The sequence below is a fragment of the Arvicanthis niloticus genome, chromosome Y, assembly GCF_011762505.2.
Source record: "Arvicanthis niloticus isolate mArvNil1 chromosome Y, mArvNil1.pat.X, whole genome shotgun sequence".
Lineage (NCBI taxonomy): Eukaryota > Metazoa > Chordata > Mammalia > Rodentia > Muridae > Arvicanthis > Arvicanthis niloticus.
In genome coordinates, this window is record NC_133431.1 from 8,373,956 (window position 1) to 8,380,592 (window position 6,637).

The following is a 6,637-nucleotide window of genomic DNA, read 5'->3' on the forward strand; positions in this document are numbered from 1 at the left end:
CAAAAGCTACATACTGACTAAAAAATCTCTGTGAAGTCCTTAAACATGTTATTCATTCTAGGCTTAAATGACAATGTTGCATATATAACTTACTTGAGGTTATTTTATAAGTGAGACTGATCTCAGCTATTGAAGAGGTAGACTATCAGAAACAGAAGGACACTGTAGGACCCACCCTGGATATCTATGTAGGATAGCAGTAGTTGTACTTTCTAAGTTAGAAACACATAGCTTTCCAAATCTATTTTTACTTTATTTATTTTTCAATTGTTTACATATTTTATGTATGTGAGTACATGGTAGCTGTCTCAGACACACCAGAAGAGGGCATCAGATCCCATTACAAATGGTTGTGAGCCACCATGTGACTGCTGGGACTCAGGACCTCTGCAAGAGCAGTCACCAAGCCATCTCTCCAGCCTTATTTTATTTTATTTAGGATTTGTTACGTATACAGCATTCTGTCTGCATGCATGCATGCAGGCCAGAAGAGGGCGCCATGTCTCACTGTAGATGGTTGTGAGCTGCCATGTGGTTCCTGGGAATTGAACTCAGGACCTCTGGTACAGCTGCCCGTACTCTTAACTTCTGAGCTATCTCTCCAGCACCATTACTGCTGTTCTAGTCTGACTGGTGTCTCCAGTTTATTTTTTCATAAATGTTGGCATGATAAAGTTTGATCTTACGTTTTTGCACTCAGAATGGACACACATCTGCAATGACATGGTCATTTTGGTGTCAATTACTAAAAGTTGCATTTGGTAATGGAAGGTTTGTTTCTGTGTGTGTTTAGCCTGGAACTCTGCATGTAAACTAGGATGTTCTACTCCCTGACATTTACCTGCTTCTGCCCTCCTGCTTGGGCTCTTGAACTAACAGTGAGCCACCAGCATGACAGGCACTTTCTTCTTTGTGCCCTACAACCACAAACAATTAAGTGCCTACTGTAGCATTTTAGAAAATATGCTATTAGCTTAGATGACTTATCTGACATCTGACATGATTTATACATTAAGATTCTTTTAGCTGTGTATTTTGAGACTTTCTTCCATTGGACTAGACAGAAGACACCAACCTGAATTGTTTAATGGCGTTCTGTACCTTGGGTTGCCTAGCATTTTTATGAGTCTGAAAGTCCTTTGAACTTTTGCCAGATTGAGGGTTGCACACAATTCTCACCACAAATTTTATTCAGCTTAAGTGTCTTTGGGTAAATGCCTGGTGGCATGATTCCTCACCATTGTAGTCCCTGCATCTAAACTGGCCAGGAAATCCACAATCACAGAGCCTGTTGAGGATCTTTGTCAAGGTGGGACATTATGAGGACACTGCCCTCTGCTTCTTCTCTTTTGTGGAATTTCATGAAAACTTGGCTCTTCATTTTATTTAGCTGAAGACAGAGGTAGATAGTTTCTCTGAGTCCTGAGAAGATAAAAATTAGGTCCTTGGACAGTATACATAGCTTCAGGTTTTTGGTCCACCTTTAGTGATATACTTGCGTATTTCTTTCTTGCCAGGGTTGGAAGCCCAGAAGCACTGGAAGGTGAATACAGAACGTAAAATAAAATTAAAATAAAATAAATAAAAATACAATAAAATAAAATATAAAGTATAAAATGTAAAATACAAAATATAAAAAATTAAAGAAGATAAAAATATAAAAGAAAATGAATAAATATAAAATAAAAATATAACATAAAATAAATAATAAATAATATAAAATATCCTATAGTGAGAGAAAGCATTATTATTGTTACTATCAATAATATGACGTATGGTGAAGAGAACATATTCTGATTTTTTTTTCATATTTGTTTTTATTCATATTTTGGTTTTTTGGTATGACTACTTTTATTCTTATCACTTTTATGTTCTAGCTCAGGCTGTTGTAGGACTTGTCATCCTGCGGCCACTGACTCCTGAGTGACAGAATTGCACCTGTACACGAGCATGATTTTCCGGTTTGTGCGCGCTCAACAAACACTCTACCAACTGAGCATTATCCTGACCTCCATTCTGCTTTCTTTCTGAGGGTCCAGTTTTTCAAATTGGCCAAGCTGCATATTGGTTTGAAGAGTCACAGAAGACATCGGTCAATGCCACGGTGCAATTTCCTTTCTTCAAAATGTATACTACAGTTGATTGCTGGCATGCTTTGGTGAGAAACCAGGTAGTCCAGGAAGGAGATGGCGTCTGCTGAAGTCAGTGGGATTCTCTTTGTTTTTAGTCTGAGAAGTGCCATCTATTGGAGAGAAAGTTTCCATTGCCCAATCCTCAGAAATCTGAGAGAAAGTGCTTTTGTAGGTGCTGGCTTTAACTCAGACTGGCATGCATCAGGAAAAGATAAGCTGGAGGAGGTAGGTTTGCCCTCAGGTCAAGGGGCAGCACTGAGGGTAGCAGCCTTCCAGTGTTTGGGTTTGGGGCAGTGCTCTTGCCCATCTCAATTCCTGTGACTGATTGTGCTCAGTTTTTCTTCTCTGTTTGAGACAGTCTTCCACTACTTGCAAAAACCAAACCAAACCAAACCAAACCAAACCAAAAGACAAACAAAAAACAAATGACAACAAATAGGTCCTATCACTTGGTCTGTTGTGGTAAACAAGGTCTCTCAGGTCTGCTCAAGGCTGGGTGAAGGGCACAACCTTACAAGAAGGCTACTCCTACAACCTTCTCCTTCCATGTCATTATATAGGCTTGCAGTACAAGTCATGGATCAGATTACAGCTGGGGATTTTGTAGCTCAAACACCTGGATTAAAGCTGTGTCTTCCACTATCAAGACTCAGATTAAAGTCACTCTGGAGGTTTTGGTTAATTCCAGATATAATAGAGTTAACAATCAAGACAGCAATCTCAACTCTACCCAATGTCAACTTTACACAGAATCATATCTTCTTATGTCATGGTTAATTTATAAATTGAAAAAAAGTCATAATAATGCCTAAATGTTACAATTTCAGCAAAAAGAAATACAATTTCAGCATTATGTATTATACCAGGTTACAACTATGCCTAAAGTGATTGAACTACCCTTGTACAAGCACAGACACAAAAAAATGTTATAATGCATTGTGGAAACATTTTTCAGTGTAGCAACTTCAAGTGTGATAACCATTGATATTCTCTTAATTAATTTCCTGAAATTTAGGAAAGAAATCACAACTGTCTGTAGAAATACAACATTAACACAATATGTCAGGAATACTCACATCACTTATAATCCTCTTTTCTGCAATTAGTCATGTGGCCTTTGTTTATATTTATAATGACCTTCCCCCACTACCCATGCAGTATTTTTCACAACCTTGGTAATAACCACAGCAGATCTGGAACTTTTCCTGGAGGAGTGATTCATACATTCATTTCTGATGGGTCTGTGCCCTTTGTAATCCTGTCTGGAGAAGGCTGTTGTAGGTTTCCATTGATTTAAATTACAAGACATTTAATTGCTTTTAGTAATCAAGAGATACCATAAAATGCTAGTTCTCAAACAGTGGGTCACAACCCCTGTGGGAATCTAAGAACCTTTTCTCAAGTGTTGCCTGTGACCAACTGCAAATCAAATATTCATATTACAGTACACCACAGTTGCAATATTACAATTAGGAAGGAGCAATATAATTAATTTTATGTTTTGTCTCATATTATGTGTCCCCATAATATGAGGATATTCAAGTATTCAAGTATTCAAGGGTCCCAGCAATAGGAAGGTTGAGAACCACCACTAGAGATTCTGCAGTCTAGACATAAGCCTTTGTAACTCCATTTGGAGAAGCAATTTAACTTCCCCATGGTGATTAGTCAGCCTTTCTAACACTGTTATTGCTTTATTTTTTAAAATGTTATGCAAACTGCTTTTTTCTTAATTAATTAATTTATTTAATGTATATGAGTACAATGTATCTGTCTTTAGACACAACACACCAGAAGAGGGCATCAGTTTGAATTAAAGATGGTTGTGAGCCACCATGTGGTGGCTGGGAATTGAACTCTGGACCTCTGGAAGAGCAGCCAGTGCTCTTAACAGCTGAGCCATCTGTCCAGCCTTCTGTTATTGCTTTGTTATCTTGTTGGGTTAAGGGCCTTAGATGCCCAAGTTGACTACTGGGAAGACTGAAGGTTTTTTGTAGTTCCTGGAAGGCAAGCTCACCTCTCTATAACTAATAGGAACAGGTGTGGCGAGAGACAAGAGAGGGCCAGAGGGGGAAAATGAATCAAAATCTTCAGCTGGCTGGGAGAGGGGGTTATATTTAGGATGTGCCAGAGACCATGAATTGGAGGGCACCAATGAGTCTATGGGGTTGATCTTAGCTAAGATGCATAGCAGTTAGATATGGACACTGAAGAGGCCATATCCTGCAGTCAGGCAGGACCCCCAGGGGAGAGTTAAAGACCCAACCAATCCTAAAACCTTTCTACCCAAAATTTGTCCTGTCTACAAAGAATACAATCTACAACATAGACTCTGTCCAGCAGCAAAATAACCCTTTGATACTATTTTGTTGTTGTTATTCTAACTTGCTACTCTGCTGCTGTGATTGAATCCTCTAAGCAAAACCGTCTCAGGTAATAAGTGCTTGTGGTACATGGTTCTATCAGATCACAGTCCATCATTTTGGGAACTTAGATTAGAAACTGTAGGCAAAAAGCATGGACAAACACAGTCTCCTGGCTTGCTCTCTTGCTTGGTCACTGTCTCATGCTCAGCCTGCTCTTTCATCCAGCCCAGGACCACTTGCTTAAGGATATTGCCAGCCTCAGTGAAAGAGACTTCCTAATCTGTAGGTATTTGTAGCTGGGAAATGCTGAGAGGGTTGCTCCAGGGTGAAAATAAGTGCCACAGCTGTAGTTCATTAAAGGCCTCTTCCAGGTTTCCTCATGGCTGCAGTCCCAATGACACAAGAAAGTCCATGGGTTTTTATAGGCTTTAATGTCATAGTGGATGGTGGTTGGATCTGGATGCACCCCCAAAAACTCAGGGCAGAACTTAGTTAAATAGGGAGGAGACGGGGGAGGGGCTGGGGAGGAATGATTAATTGGCTCCACCCTCTGGCCTTCAGGTGCCTCATGAGTATGTAAATCTCTCTAGGGCCTGAGGCCTGTTCCTCATGACTGATGGTAGTAAACCTCTCTGTATGAGAGGCTGTGGAGAGCTGAAGCTAAATGAAAAGAACCAGGGCCCAGGATCAGAGCAGAACTCCTGCCGTCCAATAATGGTCCAGGGTTCCAAGCTCATGCTCAATCAAGCACCCAGCTGCTTCTCACTGCTTCAACTGCCCCACCACCCCACCCTAATGAATCATCAACACTATCTCTCAAAGTCATAGCAACCAGACATTCTGATGAGGGCATGCCATTGACTGAGGCTCCTTCAGATGACTGAAGCTCTAAAATTTTGAGAACTTAAGACAACTATGACCCAGACACAATAATTAATGAAGAAGTTGTAACAACCCAAAACCAATGAGCTAACCATATCAATACAGGAGGCCATGCTACCCCAGGAGAAAACCCACTACCACAGTTACTATAGTTGTTTTTGGGGGTTGAGATTGACAGGAGCAGGAACAGGGATTTTCTTACTTGTTTTGTTAAGATCAAAAACTATGAACAGTTCTGCATTTCTATAGATTTAGATTCTGCTATAACACATTTGTAAACAGAATAGAAGAGGCTTATACTTTTTATTCCTTGGACAGAGAGAGTTATATGTTGCCCTTAAAAAAGAGTGTTGCTGTTATGCTGACTATTCAGGCATTGTTAAGTTGATTGTCTCTCGGGTCCATGCTGTTCAACAAACTGATGGCTTTTGTATGACAACAGATAGACGCTATTCAAATGAAACCCATACACATCCATTATTACAGGCTGGAAGTATGGGATTCTAAAACCTCTGTCATTAAGATTAATGAGGATTAAACCCTAACTTATGCACTAAGCCGGATAGTCAATGACAGGTAGGAGAACACTTCAAGACCCTTGCCCCTAAAATGGGAGGCCTCACCATCCTAAGACAGGAGCTCAACCAATGGCTGTTGAGTATCCAAAGACAGGAAAGGGAGGCTGGGGTCCTTTGTTCCGATCAGCTACAAGATACTGAGATACCACATTTACCTGAGAAGAAGGCTGTGAATCAAAGGGGAATGGAGGTCGAGAAAAGCATGGGGCCAAGACAACGTATTCTGATCAAGGCCCGAAGTTTAATATTTTTTCTTTCACATATAAATGGTAAGCCCTATCCCCCAGAGTCTCTTCTAGGTTCAGCCCAGGGGCTGGGAAAGGAGATAATAGCCAGAAGGTGTCAAGGCAAACTCAGCAGGCAGTCCATTCTTCTTAGCTCCTGTAGTAGACTGCAGGGCTCCAAGGCCAGCAATTCAATGCAACCCATGTCCTATTGTTTGGTCTATTGTGGTAAATTTGGTCTATTGTGGCCTGCTTGGGCCTGGGGGAATGGCACACTAAGGTATGCATGGTTTTCATAAGTTTTCCCAGCCTTCACTTTTGAAAAACAATTTAAATGGGGCGACCTGTGGGGAGCCAACAGAAGGTGGCTATCATCCTTGCAGCCATTTCAAGCCATATACCCTGATAAGAGATTTGTTTTTAACAGCCTTTAAGTGAGACTTAAAGGTGTGACT